Source organism: Tursiops truncatus, chromosome 13 (genome assembly GCF_011762595.2).
Source record: "Tursiops truncatus isolate mTurTru1 chromosome 13, mTurTru1.mat.Y, whole genome shotgun sequence".
Taxonomy (NCBI): domain Eukaryota; kingdom Metazoa; phylum Chordata; class Mammalia; order Artiodactyla; family Delphinidae; genus Tursiops; species Tursiops truncatus.
The window spans coordinates 31,384,074-31,402,043 of record NC_047046.1 but is presented as its reverse complement, the minus strand read 5'-3'; positions in this window follow the sequence as shown (position 1 = coordinate 31,402,043).

The window sequence follows — 17,970 nt, the reverse complement described above, 5'->3', positions numbered from 1 at the left end:
AGAAATATACCACCTAGTATTTTATACTTAGGAATAGCTCACTTTGCACAGGTTACATCTCAAAGGAACTGAGCTATTGGGTCACATACCATGAGACATAAAGTAATCCAGAGAGGCTGTGAAATGATAGAGAATTCCTAATAATCTGAACGCTATGATTGCTTTAAAAAATATAAGCACCAGATAACTAACTCACTGATGATGCTAGTCAGAATTATTTTATTATTATATTATGACCAGATTACACCATTTCACTAGTCATTCATGCTATATACATGGGGTCCCAACTTATATTTTAAAAAGTCAAAACTCCCTTAAAGGTGCCTGTTAGGAAGGGTGATGGTTGTGGGGTAAGGACTGAAAATCTGGAAGGTAGTGTGAAGGATTCAAAGGCTCCCACGCAGTGGGTGGTTTTCCGCAGCATCTTAAAGCAGGAAAGCCCCACGCGGTCCCACTTTCTCCAAACACCATTCACAGCCGCCCAGGCCAAGTGCTGAGCCCAGAGAGGGGCGGAAAACACTCAGGGCATCTCCCCAGTCCAGGACTTTCAATTTCTTAGAACAAGGAAGCTGAGTCCAGCTGCTCTCCCTCCACCCTGTGGGAAACCAGGCTTTTCACTGTCAGCAAAACGAGAGAAAGGCGCTCAGCTCGAAGAGTCCAAGCCCGCTCTCCCGCAAGGCCGGCCCCTTTCTTCCCGGGATAACTATGTAAATTCCCTGCATCCCAGCCCCCGCCTCGCGCAGAACGGACGCCCAGCCATTCAAAGCGTGTCGCTCGCTCCGGTCCAGCGCTTCCACCACGAATGCGCCAATGAATGGGACGGGCTGCAGAGTTCACAGCTCAGCACGATGCCAAACACCCATCTTTCCCACGGGGTATTTCGCGTTCTGCCTGCCTACTTTTTTTTTTTTTAATTGGAGTTTAGTTGCTTTACAATGTTGTGTTAGTTTCTACTGTACAGCAAAGTAAATCAGCTATACGTATACATATATCCCTTCTTTTTTGGATTTCCTTCCCTTTTAGGTCACCACGGAGCCTTGTGTAGAGTTCCCTGTGCTATACAGTCGGTTCTCATTAGTTATCTGTTTTATACATAGTAGTGTATTGGCATATATACACCGCCTACCTACTTTTGGCCCGTACTTTCCTCCGTTTTTAATGGCACGTGTATTTGTAGGAGCATGCCCGCGGTCACGTATTGCATACATTAAGACGTTTTCAACAAATATTTGTGACCGCCTAGCCAACAGCCGGCGCCGAGAAGCCTTAGCCTCTGGGGAAAGCGGGCACGGTGTTGTCCACAGAAACCGGAGGGGGTTTCCCTTTCTCTGGGGCACTGACAGAAGCTTTGAAAGTTCGCTTCGGGTTTCTGTTCTTCGCCAACGTTGCCCCGCGAGTCAGCGTGTCCGCGCAGCCAGCCAGCGTCCAAGTTCCCGCTCCCTCACCCCGAAGTGACCACCGTCTATGCTGCGAGGGAACGGCCGGTTCGGTCACTTCGGGGCCTGCACCCAGCGCGCCCGGGAGGCGCGTCCGGGCCCTGTACGCCGCCCGCGGCCGGTTCCCACGTCCTCTCCTCCCCGCGCACTACCCGCGCGCCGGCCCGCCCCGAGTGGCCATGGGACCGCCCCCTTTCCCGGCCGCGGACCACCAGCTTTCCGCCGCCGGTCAGTGGCGGGGACTCTGTGGGCGCCTTTCCCATTCATTCTCCGCCCACCCGCCGCAGCCCAGACCGAGAGCCGGGCCAGCGCGGCTCTCCATAGGGGCTCCCGGGTCGCCAAGCCAGACCCGGGGACCCAGAGCCCGAGGAGGGGAAGCCCGAGGCGCGGATGAGGGGGCTGCGTCCGTCAGGGGTGCTCCCCCAGCCCTCTCCCCACCCCGGCCGGGCGACCTTTCCAGGGGCCGCGCGGGAGACCCACGTGTCTGGTCCCCGCTCAGGGGTGAACGCGGATGCGCGCACCGACCTCAGGCGCGGCCAGGCGTGGGGCTTTGTCCCGAAGCCTCCCGCCCACCAGGGGACCGGGACGCGACCCGGGCTCACCTCTCTGCTGGCCCTGCACGGCGACCCAGAGCAGCGAGGCCAGGAGCGCCAGCCCCGCGCCGCCGCCACGCATCTCGTCTCTGCCGTTCGGGTGGCTCCGAGGAAAAAGCGGCGACCGCGCGCCGGGACTCGGCGGAGCGCGAGTCTGCGCTCCTGCTGGCCCCTCGGACACACCCCCGCCGACCTCCGCGGCGCCCGGCCCCGCCCCGCGGCCTTCAACGGAGACCCCTCCCCCTGGAGACCTCCACCCCCAGCTCGGAGACCCCTCCCCAAGGAGACCTCCCACCCACTCCGAGAGCCCTCCCCATGGAGGCTCCTCCCCCCGGAGACCTCCCCCCGCCCCGAGAGCTCTCCTCCCCCTCTCCAGAGACCCCTCCCCACAGAGACTCCCTTCCCCCAAGGCCCCTCACCCCCGAGGCCCCCGCGCTCGGCCCGCGGGGACCGCCAGAGCCATCCCACAACTCGGAGGTGGCGTGGGGGTCGACCCGCTGCAGCCGCGGGCTCGGAGTTGGGGGGCGGGCGGAGAAGGTGGGATGGAGGGGGTACGGGGGAGATCTGCCGAAGTTGGCCGAGGCGGATGGATCCGAGAAAGTATTTGCCCCGTTGACCTTTCCCGCCCCAGCGCGGCCCTGCAGCCGAGCCCCCGCCGACGCCGCCGCTGCCCCTGCCGCCGCCGCGGCCGCCGCGGCCGGGACCGCCGCTCTTCTAGTCCGCGCCCGAGGGGCCCCGGCCTCGCCCCGAGGATGGGACCCCGGGCCTACTGACTGGCGCCCCTGTCCCCCAGGGGGTGGTGGCTCGGGCCTGGCCGAGAGCCTCCCCTCCCAGGAAGGGACTCTCTGGGGCTTTTAGCTGCCAGCCTCCCCGCTCTGCTGTTGGCAAAGGATTTTGTGAAGATTTTTCTGAAAATGAGTTGTAATTTGTTTCCCACTTTGCCTAAGAAAAGCAAGAAGGATTGCTTGGATTTAATTATTATCATTAGCATACCCTTACTGTTCAAGAAAGAGGGCTTATGGAGGGGAGCGGAGTTCAGTCTTAACAGGAGATTTCAACAGCTTTGTTCTTTTTTTAAAACTACATCTGGTCCCCGTTAAAGAATTTTTAATTTCCTCTGATTTTTTTCCTATTGAAAGTATTCATAACACTTTGCAGATCTCACTTTCTCACAATATAAACATGCAAGATAACGTAAGTCACTTATTACGGCCCACGCTCTCATTTTTGTCTTTTTTTTTCTTTTTTGCCTCATAGGGAGATAATTTTATTTCAGTTGTGTCAATCAATTTGACAACCTCACCAATTACAGTTTTTCTCAAGACATATCCTTCCGCACTTAATAAAATATCATTATAATATTAGCAATTATTACTTTTAATCATAGAAGTACAGAACAAAAAGGTAGAATTTGGCCCTTTAAAAAGGATGCAATATGGCTGGGTAAGAAGGTACTCATCACAGTACTGAATTTAAAATGCAGACGTTCTTAACTATTAAAATATTTAAGTATTAAAGTATTAAGTATTTAACAAATCAATGATGACAGTCATCATTTAATAAGTAATCAAGGATTGAGCATTTAATATTAAAAGAATTACAAGTGTTTCTGCACTGAAATAACTTTGTATTTACATTATACACATACAGATATATCTTTTTGAGTGTCTTAAGAGCATTCATGTAGATTAGCTCATGGGATCTTCCCAATTCTAAAAGATGCAATTACCCTTGTATGAGAGATGAGGAAGTGAGTTCAGGGGGTTTAGGTCCCAATGTCAGTGAATGTCCCGTCCAGAGCTAGTCCCCAGATCCGATTTCTGGTCCTGCGTTCTCTCCCTAGCTGCACTGAGACCGTGGAGGATGAGCTGAAAGGCAACAGGGGAATCACGAGGGGTCACCTGTCCCCCCCATATCCTGGGTTCCTAGAAAGTCCCTCCGGACTTCAATCAGACCTTGTCTTTGAACTGCAGACAGGGAACTCAGGCTCCTGATTTAGGGAAACGAAGGGTCAGCACATCTGAGGAGTGAATAAGAAGCATCAAAAGTTGCCAAGTTGGCCTGTTCTGTCACTGCTCAAAATTAAGCAGAAAGATTTCAGCGAAAGAAGAATTTCAGAAGCCACTTTAATGACTTGGATAAGATAATGACTTTAATGACTTGGATAAGATAAATCTTGGATAAGATGGAACAGTAAAAATGTCACAATTCTACGTGTCTTATGAAACCCTGCAGTGCAAATGTTCCCATTCTTTAGCAGGCTTGGAAATATCTAAATTAGCTACAGCACCATGGAAGGTCAGAGGTGGCCTGTTCAAGGTGAAAACGATATAAGAATGTTCATGTTTTGTGAGAAAGTAGAAATTCAGCTCAACCAGGCACCCAAAGATGCTGGCTTCAATGTCACCTGTAAATAAAGAACAAGGACAATGCCTAAATGCTAGGCAAGGGTTAAATGGTTAATAATTTATAGTAATCAAGTGATAAGCTAATATGTACCCATTTTTAAAGTATGAAAACTTTAAAAACTTACAAAAAACATTAAGTAAGAAAAGCAAAATTCCAGTTAACATGGGCATCCTGGTTATAATTATATAAAATAGCACATGTGTAAACAAGACACTAGAAGGCAGGTTACAGAAGAAAACTGTTGTGTTCAGCTGATAAGAGGGCAAATGGTGGGGTAGGTGCTTCTAACAATGATAAAGAACTTGAGCCAGGCTCAGAGACGGCTCTCATTCCCCCTCACTTACTAGAAATGACATTGTGGGCAAGTTTCCTCATCCGTAACATAGGAATAATAATAGTGCCAACTTCCTTCATTCAACAAATACTTTTTGAGTGCCTGTTAAGTATCAGGTGCGATGGATTCACCATTAAACTAGACAGGGTCTCACCTCTGTGGAGTATTCAGTCTGACAGTTAAGACAGAAAGAAAAGTATACTAAAATTATAAACGTAATAAGTTCTGTAAAGGAAACAACCGTTCACTGAGATAGAGAATTTGAGACCAAGCATTGATCGGGCAGTTTGGGAAGGTTTTGCTGAGAAACTTCGTCGTAAGGATTCAACGAGCCAATGTCTATAAATCACCCACACTCTGCCTAACATACACTAAATGCTCAAGAAAGATGAATTATTATTTCAATTTTTTTCTAATACTACTATATTTTTCAATTAAAAGAAAAAAAAAACCCTGCTCGATTATGAACATGTTTCAGAACAAGAGTTCAGACAGAGTGAGACGGGCTAGATCAGAGCTTTCAGAACCACTTGGGGGATCTTGTTAAAATGCAGACTCCAGTGCAGTAGGGCTGGGATTGGAGGCCTGAGTTTCTGCATCTCTAACAAGCTCCTGGGTGATGCTGATGCTGTTGCTAGGCAGAGCTCACCTTGAACAGAAGTCCCTGGCTTGCCTGTCCTTGATCTTGCCTGCAAATTGGAATCAATGGAGGAGTTTGAAAAGATACTGATGTTCATTTCTACTCCCAGAGATTCAGGTTCAGTTGGTAAGGGGTGCAGTCTAGACATTAAAATATTTTAAGGCTCTCCAGGTGCTAAGGTGCAACAAAATTGGAGAAACCCTGGGCTAGACTGGCCAGCTCCTGCAGGGAAGTTAATCCAGGTCTAGTCATTGGTGGCTGGGCAGGCTGGAGGAGCCAGTCTCAGAGAAGTATGGTCACAGGCAAGAGGAGGAAGCACGGCCTGACAGATGTTTTCCCTCGAGGACAGACAGCCACGTAGCAGGAACCCAGCCAGTGATGCCCAGAGCATGAGGCAGGACCGTTTCTCTGGAGGCTTGGAATAAGCAAGGCTGCCCTTTAGTTCTAAAGGAATTTAGATTCCAGGCAGGGACATCATACTAGGATCTAGGCACCAAGCCTGGAGTATACAGCTGGGGGGGTTAATTACCAGGAAAGAGGTAAGAGGTCAGTCACTAAAATTGGGTTATGGTGTCAGAATCTGATCCAAGGCAAAGCTAAAGAGGCTGAGTGTAAGCTAAGCTTCTTAACGTCCCGCGGCAATAAATAAGGTGATTAGGAGACTAAGCCTTAGGCAGGGGTGAGGGGTGCTGGTCCAGTAGACAGAGTAAGCAAATTAGGGATGGAGGCCGAATAGTGCACCCCAAAGATGTGCACGTCCTAATGGCTGGAACCTGGGAGGATGTTATGCTACGTGACAAAATGCATGAAAAGTTGCAGCATGATTCAATAGGAATTTTTACAATAACTTTATCTATTGATATTTATTCATTCATAACCCCAAACTGGAACCAAGCCACGTGTCCATCTCCAGGAGAATGGATTTTAAAATGTTGGATGTTTTGCAATGGAATGTTACTTGATAGTAAAGCAGAATGAACTACTGGCTCACACACCACATGAATGCATTTAAAAAAGAATTTTGCTGGGCTTCCCTGGTAGCTCAGTGGTTAACAATCTGCCTGCCAGTGCAGGGGACGCAGGTTCGAGTCCTCATCTGGGAAGATCCCACATGCCGCAGAGCAACTAAGCCCGTGCGCCCCAACTACTGAGTCTGCGCTCTAGAGCCCACGAGACACAACTACTGAGCCTGCACGCCACAGCTACTGAAGCCTGTGAGCTACAACTACTGAGCCCATGCACCTAGAGCCCGTGCTCTGCCACAAGAGAAGCCACCACAATGAGAAGCCCACACACTGCAATGAAGAGTAGCTTCTGCTCGCCTCAACTAGAGAAAGCCCACGTGCAGCAATGAAGACCCAACGCAGCCAAAAATTTAAAAATAAATAAAAAATTAAAAAAACATTATGGTAAGAGAAAGAAGCCAGACCCAAAAGAGTCTATTAAGGGAAGTTTAGCAACAGGCAAAACTAATCAAAAGAGTGCTTGCCTATGGAGAGAGTGAAGATTGATTGGAAAAAAACAAAAGGGAACCTGGGGTCATGGAAATGTTCTGTATCCTGGTTGGGGTGTTGGTTTTATGCATACAAACATTCACCAAAATTCATTCAATTATATAGATTTAGGGTCCATGCATTTCTCTGAATAAATAAGGATCTTGAGATGAAGTGATTTTCCTGGGTTTTCTGGGTGGGCCCAATGTAATCCCAGAGGTCCCTGTAAGTGAAACGGGAGGTGGGAGGGGAGGGGAGGAGAATCAGGGAGATTTAGGGTGACACAACCGAACCTGCCATTGATGGCTTTGAAGACAGGGAAAGGGGACCGTGTTCCAGAAATTCGGCAGCTTCTAGAGGCTGGAAAGGCAGGGAAACACATTCTCCCCCAGAGGCTCTGGAAAGAACCAGCTCTGAGGACACATTGACTTCAGCCAAGTGAAAGTCCATTTCGGACTTCAGACTTCCAGAACTGTAAGACAATAAATTCCAGTTGTTTTAAGGCACTAAATTTATGGTGATTTGTGATAGCTGCAATGGGGAACCAAGATACTAGGTAAAGACTGTGGCCCAGAAATCAGATATAGATGATATTAGGGGGGAAAAATAATAAGTAGCTAAAATCTAAGCAGATAAAAATTGAGATCTAAGCAGATACTGAAGATTCCATTCGTGTCCATGATAAAGAAAGATCAGGAAAAGGAATAATTTGAAGAAATTACATGAATTATTAAGGAGAAGGGAAAAAAAGAATAGAAGGTCTCAGAGCTCAGCAGTAGAGGAGGGCCTGGGGCCTGGGGAGGGACAGGACTGCTTTTCTGAGGGACTGTGAGGTTTATAAGCTTTGGTCTTCGGGTAAGAACTGATGTTCTATAAACTCTGTAAACGAGTGGGCAAAGCAGGTATAAAGTGACAGGCAGGACTCTGCTTGTAGCCCAAGGGGACAGATAGCTACTTGCCTCCTGAGATCCAGGCTTCTCTTCTGAACACATGGTCACCCAGGTGGGACTACATTTCCAGCCTCCCTTGCAGCTAGGCAGAAATAGTATTAGTCTGCCCAGGCTGCTGTAACAGAATACCACGGACTGGAGGCTTAAGCAACATGAATTTATTTTCTCACAGATCTGAAGTCCAAGATCAGGATTCCAGCTTATTCTGTTCCTGGTGAGACCTCTCCCAGCCTAGTAAATGGCCAGTCTTCTTGCTGTGTTTCCATATGGCCTTTCCTGTGTGTGCAGATAGAAAGCTCTCTGCTATCTCTTCCTACAAGGACATAGTCCTATTGGATCAGGGTCCCACCCTATTAACTTCATTTAACCTTAATTACTTCCTGAGAGGCCCCATCTGCAAGTACAGCCACACTTAGGGGTTAGGGCTTCAATAAGGAATTTGAAGAGGACACAAACATTCAGTCCATAACAGACTCTGACCAGGTTCAAGCCAACAGGATATGAGCAGAGGTGAAGTGTATGACTTCAGTCCACCTTCAACGGAAGACCTCCTTGCCCTGCATGCTGGGTCGGCCCCTGTTCCACCGGCTTAAACTCACATGTTGTTTTGCCATGAAGCTTCTACCCCACAACAGGGGGCCAGTCCAGGAGGATGGCAAAGGAACATAAATAACTTCATGAAAGAGAGCTGCCTTGCTGCCAGGACTGCATTTTGGAAGAAAGAAATAAAATGTTGTTAAGCTAAGCCACTGTATTTTGAAGTCCTTTATAAAGCCAACATAGTCTTACCCTAATACATCCTATAACCCCCCAAAACAGGCTCTCTATGTAGTTAACAGAAGTAACTCATCATGACTTTCCACCAGATTATTTTAAAATTAAAATAGAAAATTTTTAAGATAGCTAAGCTTACTTAATGAACTAGCCACTCCACAAGAGTCAGCTTCAAAAGAAGTTAAGAGGGCTTCCCTGGTGGCACAGTGGTTGAGAGTCTGCCTGCCGATGCAGGGGACACGGGCTCGTGCCCCGCTCCGGGAAGATCCCACATGCCTCGGAGCGGCTGGGCCCGTGAGCCATGGCCGCTGAGCCTGTGCGTCTGGAGCCTGTGCTCTGCAATGGGAGAGGCCACAACAGTGAGAGGCCCGCATACCGCAAAAAAAAAGTTAAGATAAATACCATCTCAAAGCCGAAACTTACCCTCAGTGTGCTCCAGGCCTGAGTAGAAAGCTACTTTCTCCCTCACCCTGAATTTCTTAACTTTGAATTAATTTTGATTCAAATAGTATGTCCTCATTACTTCTTACAAGATTTTTCTCTCTTGTTTTGGCTAGTCATAGCTTTTTCTTTTGCCTCAAACATTGTGTCTTATATCTGCTTCAATGTCAGGGAAAGTTTTACTTTTCAAAACTCTGTTATTAATATTTGTTTGCAAGAGTACAGAACCACATGAATAGAATTATAATTAATGTCAGGAGCCTATCATGCCTTGCCTGCTCTAGAACTGCCTTATCAAATGAGAACATTTCTCACCGTTCAATTTAGGCCTGTACTTTTGACAACATTTCTTAGAAAACATTTCTTAAGGAAATTTCCTAGCTTCTCCACTGTCTTTGTAGACATGGATGGGATAGTTTAACCACACTCCCACACACTCTCTGAGAACTACCTTCCCATGGTTCTGTTGTTACCGCAAGAAGACCCAGTTTGCACCACATGACCTTATTCTACCCACCCATATCCAGGCCACCACTCCCCACCTCACCCCCCGTGGCTTGGCCAATCACAGTCACTGTCTGAGACCCCACCTAGGTGGTGTACCTGAATCTTGGCACCATCTTGGTTTTTCAGCCTTCCTTACATCCACCTGCCAATAAACTCTCCTCTTTCTTTAACTATTTTGAGTTGGGTTTTTGTCACTTGAAACTGAGTCTTAATGCACTTTTTAAATATTTATATACCTTCCATTACTGATCATAGAGAATGTCAGGTAGCATCTGCTTTCTGACCCTTAATGGTTTCTTAAAGTGCTTGTATCATTTTACATTTGCAAATCTAAGTTTTCAGAGCATACTTAAAAAATACATTTAATTAGACTTTCACAAGAATTTCATACACAAAACAAGCCATGGCAAAAAATACAGGAATCAGACAGCCTAAGACCAAATACCAGTTCCCACATTTACTTAATTGGGTGATCACTGGGAAATTATTTGGCTTTCTTGTCCTTAGTTTCCTCATCTGTACACATAGAAGACCTATATCAAAAGATGAGAATCGGGCTTCCTTGGTGGCGCAGTGGTTGAGAGTCCGCCTGCTGATGCAGGGGACGCAGGTTCGTGCCCCGGTCTGGGAAGATCCCACATGCCGCGGAGCGTCTGGGCCCGTGAGCCATGGTCTCTGAGCCTGCGCGTCCAGAGCCTGTGCTCTGCAGCGGGAGAGGCCACAACAGTGAGAGGCCCGCATACAGCAAAAAACAAACAAACAAACAAACAAAAAAAGATGAGAAGGTTCTTAGCATAGTGCCCAGTATCAAGTCAAGTAAGTGTCCAATAATTATTTTCTTCGATTATTGTCATCATCATCATCAGAGGATTAGAAAGCAATGTTGTTACAGCCACTGTCATGAAGATGGGCAGATTTGTCAGCACAGGCTTATAAAAGGCAGTTGGACACACGTGAAGAGATAAACCATTTTTCATCTTCTTATTTATATGGAAGAAGCACAAGAGACCCTAAGGGGAAAGGCAAACTAGAAACGAACATCTTCCTGAAAGCCAAGTAGTAGATAGCGATTAATGTAAAAGAGCGACCAGCTACAGCAAAACCCAAAAAGATTTTTTAAAAATTTTGGCAGGGAATTGGTCATTAGGGAACTTGGTAAGTGTGTTTTTTCTTTCATCAAGGAAGAGGAAGCCAAATTGGGAGGTGGGGAGTGGTCTGGAAGACAGCTGTTCATAAGGACATGTAAACAACATTTGTCCCCCAGACCCTGCAGGACATCCCTGCCTGCTGGGTATTTGTAACAATGAAAACCTTCAACAGGAAAGTTAGATTTTGAAATCAAGGTTTGCAGCACACAAGAAATTTAAAGCTGGACACAAATTATCTGAAAATTAGGAAATGGATGTTTATTTTAAAATTTATTTTATTGAAGTATTTACAATGTTGTGGTAATTTCTGCTGTACAGCAAAGTGATTCGGTTATACATATATATACATTCTTTTTCATATTCTTTTCCATTATGGTTTATCACAGGATTCTGAATATAGTTCCCTGTGCTATACAGTAGGACCTTGTTGTTTATCCATTCTGTACATAATAGTTTGCATCAGGAAATAGATGTTTATAAAGATACTTGCCGTGTCATTTTCATCTGCCCTGGTTTGGGAGAAGACGCCTACAAACCATCACTGCTTCTGTTTTTTATTAAGGCCGCCTTCTATTCACTCCTTGTGGAGGCAGATATTCTACAATATTCTGCACTTTCAGTTCTCAGAGCATTTCCTTTCTCCATGTTTACCTCCAGATTCCCGTCTTTCCTCTCTTTATAACACCTTCTACATACGTTTCATCAGGAAGTCAATTTACAGTCAAATAACCTAGAAACCTGGTAGTGATCTAGTGGCAGAGACAATATTCAAATTTTAGGAAGAAGACGTTACTAAGAAATAGGATTTGCGGTAGGAATAGACAGCATTCTTCCATCAAAAGGTCCTTTACAGGATTCAGGAAGTAGTTAACTCTGGAAGGCAACGTTGTATATTGGAAATTCAGAAGATCTAAGATTAAAATTGTGTTTCTGGAAAATGTGAGCTATTTGACTCTTGGACAGGTCAATTACCTTCTCTGAGCCTCAGTATTTCTCCTCTGTAAAATCTGGAAAACAACAGATGTTGTAATTACTGCCTCTAATGACAGCAATAATAATAACAGCTACCAGGTACTGAATGTTGAAAGGGTACTTTACACCCGTGATCTCCTGTATTCTGCTTCAGTCTCTGTCCCAGGACTGCATCATGTCCGCTGGACTGCATCATGTCTGCGGAATGAGGCTAGAGAACTACACTGACCAGTGTCTCTTCAACACATGCCCACAGTCGTTAAAGTCGACCTTTAGAATTGCCTGGAGATCTCAGGACCTGCTCTAAACTGTTCACGTGTCACTGATTGACCCCATCCTTTCAGAGCTCAGCCGCATTTTCCTCCGGCTAGGATGCCCATCTCTTCCTTTTCCTCCTGTTGAATTGCTGGCCATCCTTCAAGACCCACCTCAAACATCCCAACCCCTAGGCAGCCTTCTGTGATTGGTCCAGTGCTCAAGGACTGCTTTCTCCTTTTTGTCACCAGCGTACCTTGTAATGCAGTCTCCTTCATAACCAACCTGTGGATTTTATTAACCTCTTTTTCACATTAAGCAACGAATGCCTGCCCCTTTCTATTTTATTTTGTCTTACACTTCCCACAGTGTCTGAAACTAGACAAATTCTTGTTGAAAATGATAATAATGTTGCTGCATTCAACACTATGTAATAATGTTGGTGCAGTTCCTGCGTTATGCTAACACGTCACATAAGCTATCTCCAAGTACTCTAAACATCCCAAGGTGGCAGAAGGCAATGTAAGCTACTAAGTATAAACAGAGTTCTCAGTTACAAGCAACACAAGCTGACCCTGGTCACCTTAAAAAGGGCAAGTTAATTCCGGAGATATTTGTGGAGTGGGGAGAATGGGGGTCACAGAATCCACAGGAACCTGGAGGATGGGGCTTGGAGAACGGGTAGGAACCGAGAGAGTTCCAGACGCTCGGCAACAGGCCCAAGGGCAAGGTCTCTCATCCAAACAGAACAGCTGACGCGGACTACAGCCCAAGAGCCATCTGACCTTCAAATGCCCGCTTCATCTTTGTTTTTCTAGCTCAACTTCCAAAACCTGGGGAACCAGTCACTGGCAGAGCTTAAATCCTGTGCCCATGTAGTTTTTTTTTTTGCGGTACGCGGGCCTCTCACTGTTGTGGCCTCTCCCGTTGCAGAGCACAGGCTCCGGACGGGCAGGCTCAGCGGCCATGGCTCACGGGCCCAGCTGCTCCGCAGCATGTGGGATCTTCCCGGACCGGGGCACGAACCCGTGTCCCCTGCATCGGCAGGCGGACTCTCAACCACTGTGCCACCAGGGAAGCCCTCCAGTAGTTTTGACCAATGGGAAATAGAAGACAAATGAGCCAGACTGAGACGCCCTCTTGCTTCTCTCTACCAGGCACTGCGGGAAGGCCCGGGGCCTCCTTCTCCGCCCAGAGAAGCCAGCAGGCAGACGGGCCTGCTGAGCGCCCGTGAGCTGCTCTGGCTCATGCAGAAGCAGAATCAGCCCTGGCCTCACTCTGCTGCCTCCCCCTCTCCCACCTCTCTTCATTCTCCTCTTCTCCGTTGCCATGGATTTCACCTCCCAGCTAGAGTATCAGCATTTTAATCTTTGCCTCTGCATCTGTGTCTGAGATGCTGGGCTCGGAACAGAGCACCTAGGGACAAGTGGGAAGTTGGTTTGGCTACAGCAGTGAGACCACGGTGTGTAGGGAGAAACTGGGGCGAGGAATTTGAGCTTGAAACAGAAGTGATGGGAAGGGATTATAGATTCTTAAGCAGAGAAACAAGAGTGAAGTCTTTCTTAGAGAAGTCTGTCTGCTGGCAGTGAACAGAAAGTGGAATCAAGCGAAATGGAAGGTGGGTGACTAGGGAGGTGATGGAGGTGAGGTGGGGAGAACGGAGAAGAGAGGGAATGGGGAAAAGTAGGATAAAACGAGATTTCAAAAGAAGAAACACGACTTAGTAACTAATTGGATACAGATGATCAAGGAAATAGGGGATTTACATTTTTCTTTCCAAAACCACAAAAAACTGGTTACATGGGCAGGTGAGCCACTGACAGAGGAAATCACGAGTCCAGTTGTTTGTTGTAGTTTTGATGTTACAAGAGAGTCCAAGGGAGATGTTAGAAACACAGCTGGAAATTCGAGACAGATGGAGAGTTCCATTCTCTCTGCATGATCGTGAAGCCACAGACAGAAGTGAGCTCACAAAGTGGGATGCTCAGAGAGAGAGGTAGTGAGGACTCAAGTGAGAACAAGGCGAGGAGGGGCTCCTGGCAGATGGCTGAAGCCTTCTGTGGAAAGGAGGTGCAGAATCATCCACGGAAGGCGAGAGCTAGAGGAAGGAGATTCGAGGAAGGAATAGGACAGAGGGTGAACTAATGGCTATGGTGAGCACTCCAGAAGCTGTAGGGAAGATGAGTGACACCCACTTTACTGAGCAGTCATGACGCCAGCTGCTTAACCCTCACGTGCAGAATCCACATTTCATTTGTTGAAATGATTGTTCACTTCAATCATCCATTTCAAGGGTAAAACAATAAGAGGCTCCGAGAGGTTAACCAACTTGCTCGAAGTCACACACCTAACATGTATATCAGTTCGTTTCTGCTATGGTCACAAAGCACCCCCAAACGTAATGGCTTAGAGCAATCATCATTTCTTTTCCTCCAGACGATTCTGTGGGTGGGCAGGTGGTCCAGTTCAGCGGGGAGCTTTTCCTGCTGGTCTTCCCTGGGCACGTTCACAAGGAACTAGTGATTTAGGGGGTGCCACGGTCGGGATGCCTGGAGCTAAACCACAGGAGAGCAGCATGGTCCGAGGATGCTAATAGATTCCGTGACTTAGAAATTAATAAATTTAGAAGAGATGAAATTAGAATGAGAACAAAAGATCCAAAGTAACAGGAACGGAGAGCGAATCTAATGTGTGGTAGAGAGCAGCTGCGTACAGCACATGGTAATAACAACAATGATTAGAGCTAATGGCTGTTGAGCATTTGCAGTGGGCCAGGCACTGCTCTGAGGGCTTTTATGCATGATCTCATTTAATCCCCACCGCAATCCGATCCGGCACGGTCGTTAGCTTTATCTTTCAGTGAGGAAACAGGCTCAACATGCCTGGTAGCTTAACCAAGATGAATCCAGGCAGAGGGGTCAGGAGTTTGGAATTTGGAAGAAAGGTTTGATTGAGTGATTACAGTCTTGGTGTAGATGTCTTAGAATAATGAATTCCAGGACGTGAGCCTGTTGGATGCTGACTAATACAAAGAAAAGTTTTAAAGGTAATGAGGACACAACTATGAGCCGAAGATATTGAAGGTCATGAACTTGGCTGTGGAAGTCAAAAAGAATAACGATGGGGCTTCCCTGGTGGCGCGGTGGTTGAGAGTCCGCCTGCCGATGCAGGGGACACGGGTTCGTGCCCCGGTCCGGGAGGATCCCACATGCCGCCGAGCGGCTGGGCCTGTGAGCCATGGCCGCTGAGCCTGCGCGTCCGGAGCCTGGGCTCCGCAACGGGAGAGGCCACAACAGTGAGAGGCCCGCGTACCGCAAAAAACAAAACAAAACAAAAAACAAAAATAATAACGATGGATAGATAATAAGGCAAAAAATTTAAAAAGGAATGCAAACCAAGTCCTGAAGGCTCCAGTAAAATACAGGATGTGAAAAGTTTATACAATACTGTGAAACAAAAATAATAGACAAACACAGGAGAGGACGTATTGTCTGGACATGCCAGCTGTACTGTAGTAACAAACAACTCCCGAACCTCAGAAGAGAAAATAACCAAGGTATCTTTCCTGACCAACCATGGTGGGTTAGCTGTGGGTTCTGTTCACCCTTGTAACTCAGGTATCCAAGGTGACGGAGGCTTCATTCAATGCCTGCTTCCACAGGGAGATCAGCTGGGTGCTTTGTGACCACCTAGAGGGGTGGGATAGGGAGGGTGGGAGGGAGGGAGACGCAAGAGGGAGGGGATAGGGGGATGTATGTATATGTATAGCTGATTCACTTTGTGATACAGCAGCAACTAACACAACATGGTAAAGCGATTATACTCCAATAAAGATGTTAAAAAAAAACAAAACCAAAAAACACGTGCTTCCATAATCACTGTGTCCGCAAAAGAGGTACATCGCAGGCCAGCTCTTAAAGTTTCCATTTGCATGTTTTGGGCCAAGGCAAGTCACTGGGCCATACTAGCCTCAGGGGAATCTTATTGTGTGCCTGTAAGTGGAGAAGACCCAGAAATACTTGGAGAAAGGCTGCTAATGACAACCACGGATACATTCTTGAGGATTCTGCTACGACATGAGACACATAACTAGAACACAGGTGTGGTATAGTCTAGGGATAGCACAGGGACACCAGCTGAGTATGCAGAATGAAATGGGGTGCAAGGGAGACAGAGCCGGGTGGTGACGCCAGGTGAGGGGCAGCAGGATCAAAGCACAGTCAGGGTCACTCTCCAAACGGCAGCTGTGCGGATGGAAGATGCTGCAAACAGGGAAGCTTACTGTTAGAGCAGCTTGGAGTTCTCCTGAGCTCTCTCCTATTCAGGAAACTCTATTCCGTATTAGGATGAGAAGGTTCTTTTCCTTTTGGTCCAGCCATTCTCCAAGTCTGCCCTGGGATAATGTATTAGCAATTCAAGGGTGGGGTGAGAACTTCACTGGGGACAAGAAAGGCCTTAAGTAGAAGTGGCCAGAACCATGTTATCCCCAGGGCCCGGGGCTCCATAGCTGGGCATGTGCCAGACTGTTAGAAAAACAAACATATCAGCTGTTAATAGGTGTCTAAGCTGGGCTCATCGTTACAATTCTTCAGAAGGTTTTAACTTTATGTTTCCTAACAACCAACACAAAAATGAAAATGCCCCGAGCTACACAGTTTTCATTTTCTAATAAAACAAAACATGGCTATTTATCTGCAAAGACAAACATTTAAGTGTACATACATTCCAGGATGAATTTACTATTTGTGAATTACTGGCATAACGGACAATATTTTTCGTTACAGGTTTCCAAGTGACAGTGCTATTCAGAGATTGTTATATTCACCTACTTGAGTGTCCAGGGCACAGCTTCACATCTGTCACTCTGGGAGGGCTTTTAAGGAAGGAAAGGGACTTTTGAGATAACGTTTGTTTGTTTTTTGATTACCTACATTCCTAAGGTATTTAGGACCTAAAGAAAGTAGAAGAATGCATTGATTATTTTTCTACTAGATTGTCTTTCTTACATATCAGATGTTTCAGCTAAGCTTGTACTAGATCTCAGTCAATTTATGCGTGAATTCTTTGACAGCTACCAGGAACGCATCATGAGTAGAGAACTTAAGTTTTGCACAGTCCTGTAACTCACCCATAAAGAGCTTTGTTCCTGAAATCTAGATAGTAGCAGGGACCAGCCTAGGCCTATTTTAATGAGAACCGTTGGTGCAAGGCAGGCTTCTTAAATTGCAGCACAGACATCAGAAATGGAAGCAAAACCTATGTAGTGGGGAAAAATAAACAGATTTTAAGAGCAAAGCGGCATATTCTTTCCTCTCTGAGAGTTTGGCCAGAAATGTCCTCCCTTCAAAGCCAGCAGGACAAGCAAAGTAGCCAAGGATTGAAAACAAAACAACCCAAATGAAGGGAAGGAAAAGAGACGTTTAAAGAAGGTCACTCACCACATGTGCCGGTCACACTATCACAGCTCGTTCAAGGGGAGCTTCACCTTCTCTTCCCTGAAGTGCCAGCTCATGGAGCTGCAGGATTGGCTTGAAACGTGTCTTTTCATTGAAGAGCTGTCATTCAGTAACATCTACACACTTTGGGTCCTCGGGAAGGGTTCAACACATAATTACCTATTCATGAAAGGCTGCGCTGTAATTATGAGATGATCATGTATGGTTAATTCGAATAAGGATGTTAGTGTTCTCTGAAGCCTGTAGATCTGACCTTGGGTAGAAGACACACCTGGTTGTAACCCCACCTTCCTTCTTGCTGACAAACCCCCAGTTAATCCAGGTTTCAGATGGTCTGTGTTTGAGGGAAGGTGAGCTCTTTCCCCACCCCAAGGCGTGAATCTCGATAAACCCAGATCCATCAGAGAATTCTATTCTGTTCACCAGGGATTGGCTTAGATAAGGCTCGTGACTCAGTTCTTTTCTTAATCAGCATTAGTGAGGTATCTACTTCTACACATAATAAAATCCAGCAATTTTAAGTGCACAATTTGAAAAGATCGACAAACGTAAACAGCCCTGT